At 38.0% G+C, this 13,336-nt stretch overlaps 1 long non-coding RNA gene across 1 annotated transcript in view; it reads right to left on the reverse strand.

Moving 5' to 3' along the window:
- The window catches only part of LOC122690863, a 36,231-nt gene that overhangs the window by 20,230 nt on the left and 2,665 nt on the right, over positions 1 to 13,336 (reverse strand). The window contains exon 3 of the long non-coding RNA XR_006340133.1: positions 12,619 to 12,688. This is a non-coding gene — a long non-coding RNA (uncharacterized LOC122690863). The remainder of the gene's footprint in view (positions 1 to 12,618; positions 12,689 to 13,336) is intronic.

Raw genomic sequence — 13,336 nt, forward strand, 5'->3', positions numbered from 1 at the left:
CGTGGCAGTTCATTGGATCTTTTGTTCCTCCTGCCTGAACCTCTTGACATTCCTCACTCTCACTCCTTTCTGACCCATATGAATTTTCTGAAAACAGAGAGCTGGAGATTCCTAGAAATAGACAACTGAGGGATTTCTCTTTGTCAGGAGCTACACAAACAGCTCAGTGACTCAGAGGCAGAGATTTTGGACACATGACATTTGAAACTGCATACAATCATACCCATAAAAAGGAAAACACTAATTGAAAAAGACGGATGCACCCCAATGTTCATAGCAGCACTATGTACAATGCCAAGATATGGAAACAATCTACATGTCCATCAACAGATGAATGAATAAAGATGTATGGATATATATATAATAGAATATTACATAGCCTTTTAAAAAATGAAATTTTGCCATTTACAGTAGCATGGATGGACTTGGAGGGTATCATGCTTAGTGAAATAAGTCAGACAAATACTGTATGATATCACTTATATGATATCACTCATACTTATATGATATCACATATCACTTATGATATCAAGAAAACTAACTAGTGAATTAAAAAAAAAGAAAAGAAAAGAAACAGGCTCATAGAGAACATACTAGTGGTTACCAGTGGGAAGAGGGAAGGGTGAAGGGGAAAGAAGGGTAGGCTTCCCAGGTATCTCTGGAAGCCTACTGATCCCTAAACTCAATAAGACCTTTTGTGAGCTCAGCCTTTTTATACACTCTATAATCTGCAGAGAATCCATATCCTTCAATAAACCCTTAATAATGACTCATTTAAAATTGTTTATTTTAAATAGATTGTTATTTTAGAAAGTTTTAGATTTAATGCCCATCATTATCAACAGTGATACATCTCTTGCATTTCTGTATTAGTAGTTTGTGTCTTCCCTTTTTTAATCTTCACTACCCTGGCCAAATTTTACTCTCTTTTCAAAGATCCAGATTTAATTTCGTTGATTTTTTCTATTGTTTTCCCATTTTGAATTTCACTGATTTCTCCTCTAATTTTTATTGAATCTATTTCTTTTCTTTCATTTACTTTAGGCTCATATTACTTTTCTTTCTCCAGTTTCCTAACATATAAGCTGAATCATTTTAAAATCTTCTTTTCTAAATTTAATGCTATAAATTTTCCTTCAAGCACTGCTTTTGCTGCAACCTTACACATTTTGATTGATAAGTTTTATTTCCCTTCTTTGTTTAGTTCAAAATATTTTAAAATTTATCTTGAAACTTCTTCTTTGATCTATATGTTATTTAGAAATGTGTTGATTAATCTCCAAATATTTGTGGAACTCTTATTTTTTATTGATTTTTAACTGAATCTTATTGTGGTCCAACTACATCCTTTACATGACTTCTATTCTTTTAAATTTGTTTAGGTATTTTTCATCACCCAGAATGTGATCTATGTTGGTGAATGTTCTATGTGAGTTTGAGAACATGTTTCTGCTGTTGTTGGATGGAGTACTCTTTAAGTGTCAATTAGATCAAATTGACTGATGATGTTTTTCTGGTCAACTATGCCATTACTGACTTTCTGCCTGCTTCACCTATCAATTAATGAAAGGAGGGCACTGAAACTGCCAACTATAATAGAGGATTTGTCTATTTCTTCTTGAAGTTCTACTTGTTTGCCTTATGTATTTTGACAAACTGTTGTGAGATATAAATGCATTAAGAGTTTCGTTGTGTTTTCTGGAAGAGCTTTCTCCTTTTTCTCATTATGTAATGCTCCCTCTTATTCCTGATAATTTTCCTTGTTACAAAATCTATTTTCTCTAAAAATAATACAGCTACTCATCTTCCTCCATCTCTTTACTTACAAACTACAGAATATTTACATCTAAAATGGGTCTCTCATAGACAGCATATAGTTTCATGCACTCTGAAAATCTGTTAATTGACACTTTTAGATCATTTGCCTCTAAAGTGACTACTGATATAGATAGATTAATATCTACTATGGTAGTAACCATTTTTATTCCCTGCTCTTCTTTTTCTTCCTCTTTATCCCTGCCTTTTCTGGTTTTAATCAAGTGCTTTATGAGTACATTTTACCTCTTCTTGTAGAACATCAACAATAGTTTAAAAGAAAATGTAGTGATTCTCCTAGTGTTTGCAATATGTATTTACAACTAATCTGACTTTCTAACAACACCATACTTCTTCACAAGTCACGCTCGTATCTTATAACAGAGTATTCCCAATTCCAAATGCCTATCCTTAATAATATTGCCATCAATAGCCTCACTTTATCCAGATGCTATAATCAACCACATATTCTCTTAGCATTACTTGAACAGCTACCTATCAAATAAATTAATGTTAATTAAGTTAAAAAATTTTATTTCACCTTCATTTATCCCTCTTGAACACTTTTCTTACTAATGTAGATCTGATTTTCTACTTAAGTCAAGTTCATTCTCCCTGAAGAATTTCTTCTAATGTGTCTTGCAGGGCAGGTCAGCTAGCAACATAAAACTAAAAAATGTAGGAACCCTGAGCCTTACAAAAGTGGAGTCCCTCAAGCATTGCACTGTGGCAGGAGACCTCATGATGCACACCTAGTTGTTAAGAGCATCGTCTCTAGAGTCCAATTGACAGGGTTTGAATCCACTAGGCGAGAAACAACTAAACTGCTTTAAGGTTCAGTATCCTTATGTCACATTTATACAGTGAGAATTAGTGCTCATCTCACTCTGGCTGGCACATACTAAGCACTCAACAAAACTAATAATTATGGTTTTAGGTGCTAAGAATGATCCAAGATATGAGATACAAGAAAGAAGCCTTTAGAAGTATTGCTGCTGCTGCTAAGTCGCTTCAGTCGTGTCCAACTCTGTGCGACCCCATAGACGGCAGCCCACCAGACTCCCCTGTCCCTGGGACTCTCCAGGCAAGAACACTGGAGTGGGTTGCTGTTTCCTTCTCCAATGCATGAAAGTGAAAAGTGAAAGTGAAGTCGCTCAGTCGTGTCTGACTCCTAGCGACCCCATAGACTGCAGCCCACCAGGCTCCTCCATCCATGGGATTTTCCAGGCAAGAGTACTGGAGTGGGTTGCCATTGTCTTCTCCTTAGAAGTATAGAAGTCCTGATAATTCCTAATACTCCTATCATTCTACTCTGGTACAATGCATCCTGTTCAACAGATTAGTGTTAAGAGCACCCAAGAATGACAACAGGCCATCGCCAGTTCCTTCTCTGTGACCCAGCATTTCCCAGGTCCAAGGTGTTGAATGCTGAATGACAGAAAGGGGTGTTAATCAAAATGGAGTTCAGTATTACAGTAAAACTGAGATTTAGTGTATGAGAGGTTTGGGCTTTTATGCAATCACTTCTCTAAGATGTTGAAGCACTCTTCTGCTGCAGCAGGAGACAGTATGACACACAGAAGTCCTAATTAATAATTCCCAATAGTACCATTCTGCTCTGTTGAAATGCATTCTGTTCAGCAGATTGGTGGAAGAGCACAGAAAACTGACAACAAGAACAGATCTTGATCGTGCCTTGAAATTACACACAATTTTAAAAAAACACCACTTACCACAATGTGCTGTGCTTAGTCGCTCAGTCATTTCCGACTCTTTGTGATTCCATGAACTGTAGCCCGCCAGGCTCCTCTGTCCACGGAATTCTCCAGGCAAGAATACTGGAGTGGGTTGCCATGCCCTCCTCCAGGGGATCTTCCCAACCCAGGGGTCGAACCCAGGTCTCCCGCATTGCAGTCGGATTCTTTACCATCTGAGCCACGAGGGCAGCCCAAGAATACTGGAATGGGTGGCCTATCCCTTCTCCAGATCTTCCCAACCCAGGAATCAAACCGGGGTCTCCTGCATTGCAGGCAGATTCTTTACCAGCTGAGCTACCAGGGAAGCCCACCTACCACAATATGAACATTTAAAATGCCTTTTTCCCCTAATACTAATAAAATAGTAAAAATTTACATTTTTCTTCCCAGATTGTAAAAATCTTTCTTCTCACAGTTGCTTTGAGTGCTTAAAAACACTATGCAGATTATTACACTGCATTTAGGATCAGAGCAAAAAATTAATATTGTTTTTAAAGTTGTATCATATAAAAGGTTCACTAACAAATGTACTAGAGTAATCATAAAGGCAAACCATATCCAAATCTTAACACCTCTAGGATGGTTTAATGTTCAGCCTCAGAATATAGTAAAAATAGACAATTATGCTGGTTTTTCTAAATATTAACCACAAACAAAAGTTTGCTCTAGGAAAATCCTTGAAACATGTTAAAAGGAGACTATAGAAGCAATTAATGAATTGAAGTTGGTGGTTTCTCAGTTGCTAACATACTGTCTTCTGGAATGTCCTCTTTGCTTCGTAAATCCAGATATAGAGAGACACATAATGAATGCTCCAATAAGGCAGAGTGGACAGCAAAGTATGTTGAGGGTCTTATTTCTTTTAGTCACTTCTAAGTATGAAAGACTCGTCCCCCTACAACCAGTCACTTCCAAAAAGATAATCTGGGTATGCTTTCACAGGCTGTGAAGTGAGGAATAGCATATGAAACTTTGGCCCTAATAAGAGAAGCTTAAGTGAACAATGAATGGAAAAGAAAATACAAGAAACAGTCCTTCAAAGAAACAGAGCCTTCTAGCACCAAATTGTAAGATCAAGCTCTAAAATCAGAAGCCTGACCCTTATTTCACAATCTTGCTTTGGGCACTATGAGATAGTCTAAATATTGAGAAAAACTTATTTCGTTCACCTATTTCTTGTACCCAGTGACAATACAGACTCTTAGTTCAAGATGAAGGATTTGGTTAATTACCAGGCAGGAGAAACTGGTAGGGCTGAGTGTGCCAGGAGTCTTGCAGCAAGTAGGAGGCTGGATGAGCCCGTCATCTGGAAAGTTTCCATTTTGCACAAAACAACATTACTGCAGGAAAAGTCTCAAGAATTTCTGTGACAGAGGGATGCTATATATTTCAAGGAGCAAAGTGCAGTGTAGAGCTTAAATTAAGTGACTTGTTGACATATACTAAAGCAAAAACTATTTGGATCACCAAGGTGGTATTTTGGGGGCATTCTGCCAATTAGGGCCTTCCTTGCTAGCTCAGTTGCTGAAGAAGCCGCCTGTAATGCAGGAGACCCCGGTCTGATTCCTGGGTCGGAAGATTCCCTACTCCAGTATTCTGGCCTGGAGAATTCCATGGACTGTAAAGTCCATGGGGTCGACTGAGTGACTTTCACTTTATTTCTGCCAAATAAGAATGAGTTGATTTGCAGCTCAAAGGAATAGTGCTTACTGTAGATTTTTAAATTTGTAATTATCTGCATAGGCAGACTCCTACACAAATAACCTCCTCCCTTTTTCTATTTGTTTCTTGAGATGTTTTGAAATGGCTCATTTAGTGCATGATCTTGTACTATTTTTATTTACCCAGATTCAAGAGGAAAGGGTATAGAAATCAGACGTGGAACAAGTTCACAAAATAAATTCTATTCAAATCCCAGGCATGAACAGCATGAAAGGCAACCCTCATGATGTGTTGGCAAATAGAAAAGTTTATAGTTGATGCCTATATTGCATAATGATATTCCAAGGGAAGGAGAAACTATATTTTCATGAGAAATTAAGGGGAAGACAGAGAGGAAAGGAGGTTTATATTTATTTCTTAGAGAACACAGCTAAGATTAGAAATAATGACATTTGTGTCTACTATCATCATAGTCAGAGTCATAATCATGAGTGAGAAACTTCAGAGAGCCTATTAAGAATATGTCCCATGACAGACCCAGGTAACAGAGAGTAAGGAGTTCACTGGGACCTAGAAAAGGGTGTCTGATGAAGCACAAGTTTCTTAAGATTGAGAAAATGCTCCCAGAATACAGAGCAAAACTATAAGACAGAGGTAAGGAGAAATACAAACATAACAGATGATTGGTCCAGGAGACCCAATATCTATCTAATAGAAGATCCAAAAAAGACAGAAAAAAGAAAAATTTAAAAAGAAAACTCTGGGCCCATGGATTTGAACACAGAATTCTATACAAGTACCAGTCAAGTGTGAGGTCTAAATAAAAATATTTTCAAATAATTAATAGTTCAGAAACTCTGCCTTATGCATACCTTTCTTAGGAATTTACTTAATGATTTTGCCCACAAAATAAGGTGACTATAAAAAATAGTGTGCTTTTAACAATAATGTAAAATTATAATGTAAAAGAAAAGGTATGCCTGACAGAGTGCAGAATGTAAAAGGGAAAGAAATGAAGTGAAGGACAGATGTGCAATATACATCTCCTTGTTAAGTGTGGACTCTTGATGCAACAAGAGATGAATGTTAAAGTACAGTAGCTAAAATAGTAGAGAAACGGTGATGTAATCTGGGAGGAAAGAAGCTAAAGATGAGACTGGGGTAAATGAGCCATTAGAGCAGAATACAATATGCAATCTCCTAAGATAAAAATTTAAACAATGAGTATTAAGAGAGTATATGTAGACAGGGAAATAGCCAAAACTAAAAACAAATATTAAAAAAATAAAAACAGATATTAGAGAAGGGGTAGAGAAACATGGCAGAGAAGGCTCCTGATCATCACCACAAAAGCAACTATGTTTAAAAGCATTTTTATTTTTTACTCCAAACTATTTTAAATTTAAATTAAAGGAAGTAAAGTCAACATTTATAGTATCTGTCCTCTTCTCCAGTGTGCTGGCATATTCTAGCTTAGCCAGCTACTTGTTATGAATTGAATTACTTTGGGCTCTCCCTGTTCACTCCTAAGAACTCCAGGAAACCTGTGCCTTCCTTACACCTTCTACCCTCATCTGTCTGTGCTTTCTCGCTGCTCTTCTAGGTATGATCTTAGCAGCATGAGTGTCTTTGTTACTCCTCTAATAAAATTCTTTCCCCTGTAACATTTAATTACTCTAATTTTCCAGTTGATCTGATTTGTTTAATGTGAGTTATATAAATTTCTCATATGAATGATAAAACATTGATAGTCTGATTTATCTTTCAGACATATTAAAACCAACTAATTTTCTCTCCTCAGAAAATTATGAGTGTTTGGGTGGCATTTGATTATTATTGACTGACATATTGAAGCTCCAGGGTGAGCATAAAGATATGTTCAAATTTAATAACTTTAATAGGTCATTATTTGATGTTGATGAATTTCTACTTGTTAGGAGAAAATCTCCCAGAATTAATGAACTTATTTGGACATCCTGATACAAACTTGAAGTCTCAGTTAAATTAAATCATGCTGAAAAAAATAAAACAAACACATGCTTGAAATGAGCAACTGAATTATTTGAAGGCTGAATAAATACAGACACAAGCGGCCTAGGGACGAGTTTACTAAGAGCTTTAGAAATGTTTTCAGTAGAGCCTATAATAGCATAAACATTTTAAATATAGTTTACTTGGAAAAGTTTGTGTGAAACTCCGCTCTTCCTTATACAGGGCACCATCTCCCTGACCTCCTGCAGTCCAGTAACAGTAACTTGACCCATTAAGTACTTGGTTGAAAAGGAGTGAGTTTTTTTAAAAGTTTAAGAGCAACTCATCAGCAAAAAAAAAAAAAAATTTGCAATAGCCCAAATGGATTAATGATGTGAGCATTCATTACTATATAGAGGCTACATGTAGAGATAAACTCAGTGCTGTAGTTCTCACACACCAGTGAAATAGTTTCTTTGCCTAAGTGTCTGTTTCAAAGGACTAAACAGGAGCCGTCATCCCTTTTCCCTTTGCTTCTTGCTTTTGCCTGGTCCTGGTCACTGTTCTGCTTTATCAGATGCTTGGACTGTGCATTCCTATCTGTACTTAGAACAAGGCTGAGTACATAAAACATGATAAGAGACTTTAGAGATCATTCCATTAAAACACGCTAATCTTATACACAAAACTTAGAGCTGGGGAGGTGACCCCAAGGTCATGGGGCTACTTAGCAAGGAAGTGGCACAGGGCCCAGAGTGCATGGCAGGCAATCAAATGTCTTATGATCAAATAAAGAAATAAGTGCTTATAACATGAAGAGGAATTCTTACCATGGGTAATATGTTGGACTCCTGAGGTTGGCCCCTGAACTCCTAAAAGCTGTATGTCTATGGATATGTGCAAAAGCCTTTTGTTTCCCAAAGAGATGGCATACAATGTCAACGGATTATGAAACTGACCTGTGCCCCACCCCACAAAGTCAAAGCAATACAGCACATCTTCACAAAGAGAACTCTTGGCCTTCCAGGTGACACAGGCTGCCATGTGGTTGCCCTGCTGTGTGTGTCCACGCGTGCAGCACACCTAGTGGGTGGGGGAGAGCACTCCCCACAAACAGGCACCCCAGCACTGCTCCTTTCCTTCTCCAGGCACTCACTTCAAATACGTATGTTAACGTATGGAGGACGTCTGGGAAGAGAGGAAAGGCGCACCACAGAAAGCAGGAGACAAGATGGTAGTGTCAGCTCAGTCACAGTCTATGTGGTCACTATCTCACTCCACTGACATTTCTTCACTTACACAGTGGACAGTGATCTCCAAGGGCCCACCTGTCTATGACAGTTTGAGACTATGGACCAAGTACTAGGGAAGAATACTGAGAACGTGGCTTAACTGATCTTATCAGGAACTCAATATAAAGAAGAATATAAATGGTCCTGTGTGCTAATTTCCTGGTACACACACAGATCACCAAGAAAACCCCTGTGAGAAGCTTGGATGAAGGAGCCGGTTTTATTTCTATACTCAGGAAAGCAACTAGTATGTGGCACAAAACAGCCACTCCTTTTCTGACCTTGCAAAATAATCAGCGTTACAACTGTACCTGCATGTATCTACAAGCATCTGTTTGATAGCCTTGAACCACACGGAAATGCTCTGATCAGATATTTTTCTCACCACTTCCTCTGGGGAGGCGTGCAATACTTAATGCAAAACTCAGCCTAAACTGTTAACACAAAACGTTTCTAAACAACTCTGGAGATTTATAGACTGAATGTAGAATTATTCCCTGTTCTTTTACTTCTAGTCCAAATGCAAAGAAATTAATTTTCTGGTCATAATTTCAGCACTTCTGGGGCATTTTGGGGACAGAAGTAAAAATAGAACATCATTATATTGTCAGGTCCTATGGCTGAGTATGACTAATAGCGGCAGTGTCACAGACATAATAATCCAATAAAGCATCTGTGTACTCAGGGCCAAGCTGCACCACAGCCGAGAAAGATGTAAATCTGGTGGCAGCAGCAGATTTCCATCAGCAATTCAACTTTAAAGACCCCAGGTCTGTCTGTGCCCTCCCACTTCTGTCCCCTTGCCTGACACCTTTCTCCTGAGTGCTCTCCCTCTCCTTTACGGATTCTGTGTGCGTGTGGGAGTGTGTGTGTGCCCAGTTGTGTCCAACTCTTCTGCGACCCCACGGACTGCCAGACTTCTCTGTCCACGGCATTCTCCAGGCAAGAATACTGGAGTGGGTTGCCATTCCCTTCTCCAGGGGATCTTCCTGATCGAGGGATAGAACCCATGTCTCCTGCAGTGGCAGGCAATTCTTTACCACTGTGTCACCTGGGAAGCCCCTGTGGATTCTGACTTTTCCTCTATCCTTGGGAAGCCAAAGCAAGAAGCACCCCACCATTGACCTTTTCTAAGACTTCTCTATTGAAATGGCAACGTTTCCTTCCTCTTAACTCATTATACAGATGAAATGAATTTAAGTTAGTTTTGTCTCTCTAACTAGATTGTAAGATCCTTGAGAAAAGGGTCATTTCTTGCCATGTTTTTTAATTCTCTCTTCCATGTCTGGCATTGTCGTGAGTCTATTTCAAGTATGTAATGCACTCTGAATCCTAAGCAAATCTATTTTCTTCATTGCTTTTACTTGAGATAAAAAAGTACTATGAGATAGGAAAAGTGCTATGTAGTCTTTGAAAACTAACTTTTTCTATTTCACGATGGTTCACATTAGTACAACAATGGTCAAATACCTCAGTGCTCTTTCCTCTGTGTTCACTTATTTTCTACGACAGTGTCAGATATATTAAAAATAGTTCACACCTGACTATCGAAGTAAGAGAGAACTAATCAATAGTGTTGATCTGATATTTATGTTGCCTAGAGTTTACGGACCTGCAATAACTCTCTTGGGAGAACTATATTTTAACTGCTAGTCCGATGTTAAATATAATATTCCTACGATATTTTACCTACATTAGTCTATGAGTTAAACAACTTATCCTAAAGTTTATGCCCAATGAGCTTTCAAAAACAGTCTGTATACCATGTAGCTGGAGGTAACGAGTGAGCCAGTGTTAGGCCAAAATGGAAGTTATAAAGGAAAGAACTATCCAAGATTTTATTTTCAGATAAGGAAGGCAAAAGGCTGACTCTTGACTGGCCAAGTGAGGAGTTTTGCTTCACTCACCATGTTGGCATATATTTGCCCCCAAATGTTTTGTCTTATTTTGAAGGTTTAACCTGAATTAAAACTCCCTGACTTTGCCTTCATTATCTCTTGTGATTAGTTGCTTTAAAGGGTTGAGGAAAATTTTGTAGAGGTTACACATGACTTTTTCAAGGCTGGTCCCAGGCATCAAAGAGCTAAATAACATATCAGAAGTTTAGTCCTTCTGAATACAGATTCCCCTTTCTACTGAGTTTCAGCAGAAAAAGACTGCATTTAGATAAAAAGGCATAAGAATAAAAAACAAGTGAAACACTTGCCTTATGAATATGACCACCATTTATATAGTACTTATCATTTACAAAGTGCTTTTGTATCCCAAGCACTAAAAGCTTCAACCTCCTCACAGCTCACCGCCTACATTAACATGATTTTACTCTTCAGCTGTCTTACCAAACAATTGAACTATTCTACTGTATTCATCAACATGACTTTACAATTCCAGGTAACTCTTGCTCGTGAAGAAAGACATTGCAAATAATTCTGTGGCTCATTCCAGAGATGTCCCAAAGATACTCATATGAATCGTGAACAGACTTTCGGCAGATAGGATTGAGATCAATACCCTTGTCTCAAAAACCTTGCCTTGTTGTGTCCAGCAATCCAAAGTATAATATTATGTCATGAACTTTACCTAATCCTAATCAATCTGCCATACTCCAATAGCCACCTGTAATCATATTCCCAAACCGCATAATTATCCCCATTTAGCTTTCAAAATAGTACTCTTCCTTACCACAGTAAAGATAAACTCAACTTGTCCTTATCAACAAGTTATTCTGGTGATATTTCTGAGGACCCAGTATTCAACAATGCTTTAACTTCTTCTCTCATAAGAGCCGCTTTAAGAAGCTGGGGCAGATCCCATCGTCTCCATTTTATACTTAGAGTAATTAAAGTTCACAGAAGTTAAGTAATCAGCCACATCAAAGAACATCAGCAGTGGAAGAATGAAAACAGGTGAAGTTCAAAGGAAGACTTCTTAAAATTAACTATGAGATCTTTTAAGTCAGCCTGTGCAGATAGGGAAATGCCAGATCTTTAAGACCAGAAGGGACAAATAAAGGAAATACATGTGAGTCTACATACTCTGTAAGAGTGTATTGTACAAACAAGGATGTTTAAGTTGTTACAAGATCATAAAGGGTGACCAAGATCGTGGAGAACTTGAAATAATAAGAAATAATGATATATAAGAACTCAATAATCAGAGGGGTTTGACCACTTCCACTCACTGGAGGAGCCATGAGCAGGAAGTGATTAAGAAGCACAAAGGGTATGGAAATACCAAGTAGGAAAATACCTCTTGAAAATTAAGACAAAAAAAAAAAAAAAACCTAGACAAGATTAGAAGAGAAGTCCAGGAGTACCAGTATAAAAGAGTTAACAGACTAACTGGATGATTTTCTAGGGACAGTTCCTGTAGGTGGATTGGCATATAGGAATTGTATGCTTCTTAAGGGCTCAGAGCAGAGGAATTTGTGGAATTAGGAAACATATATCAAAGCTGAAACATGATAAAGTCTAGCCAAGCAGGGAAGGGATGAAGAAAACCAAAGCTGAGAGCAGATTCTAGATGGCCTGCTGGTGTTCATAGAAGAGAGACAGGATTTAGCTGAATAGACGCTTTCTGACAGACACAAACCACATCACCTTCACAAGTGTCATTGCCATGAAACCTCACAAAGGATATACTAAGAAAACAAAGATCTGGCCTAGAAAACAAAAAAGTAGAGGAAGAAAAGGCACTGAATCCCAGCACACAGAACTAGCCCAAAATAAGAAAAAGAAAGAAAAGATCGATACTACCATCTTTTCAACTAATCAAAGTAATATTTAAAGATGATTTTTAGTGGGCAAAGATATCAATGTAGATGAGATTTGAAGGCAACCTCAGTTTGAGATGCATCAATTAACTGCTTTAAATACTTCATTTAGATATATATGCCACCTATGGTCTATTTATCAAACACTTGAATAAAGAACTGGTAGCTCCACACTTTTATTTTTTAGCTCCACACTTTTAACACTGTCATCTTTCTTGGTCTGTTATTACAGTGACAGAAAAATTGATGGCTCTTGATACATGAGGAAAGGATGGTAGTATTGATCATCTTTTTATCATCTAGAGCCTGAGAATGGCTCCTTTTAGCCTTGAAAAGTTATTGTACTCACCAAAATGCAGAATATTTGGATTCCACTGTAGTTGTTTTAGATACTAATTTCTTAGTGGTAGTTTCTCAACCTGGAAAAATGACAGTTCAGTCTTAGGTATATAAACACACATCATGAAGGAGATAGGTCAACTTAGGCAGTGTGGAAACAAGTGAAGGAAAAGCGTGTCAACTGGAAAGTACTCAATAGGCAATTCACAGTCAGACCATCTGTAAGGAGACCATCATCAAAGAACCTTTCTCGGTTCTCAGAATTAGTTTATATATTTGATTCGTTTTTCTCCAGAGCATCTTGAGCCCACTGGAAAATGAGCAGTTTGGAATTGGATTGGTTTATCTATTCATATCTGCAGTAACATGGGAAGAGCATTTAAGAATTGTAGAGATTTAAGGGTCCCCAGTACAATGCTTCAAGTGTGTATAAGAAGATGTGTAGGGAAAAGTGGTATTTGCAATAAGTCATGGTTTTGCCTCCTGATATATCCATCTCCTTCCATATTTGCTAGCTCCATCTCAGACCACAGTAATAAAACTTCCAAATCTGTAATATCCTTTATGTTACTTGTTTAGTTGAGGAGATGCCGAAGCATAGGGAGGATTGAGAAGAGGAAAGGGGGTAGGAGACACCCCCTGAACCCACAATGCTCATGATACCTTTCACACCAAAAGCCCTATCCTTCTGACTGCTTCGTCCTCACGCTCGGAGCACAGTACTACTG

The sequence above is a fragment of the Cervus elaphus genome, chromosome X, assembly GCF_910594005.1.
Source record: "Cervus elaphus chromosome X, mCerEla1.1, whole genome shotgun sequence".
NCBI lineage: Eukaryota > Metazoa > Chordata > Mammalia > Artiodactyla > Cervidae > Cervus > Cervus elaphus.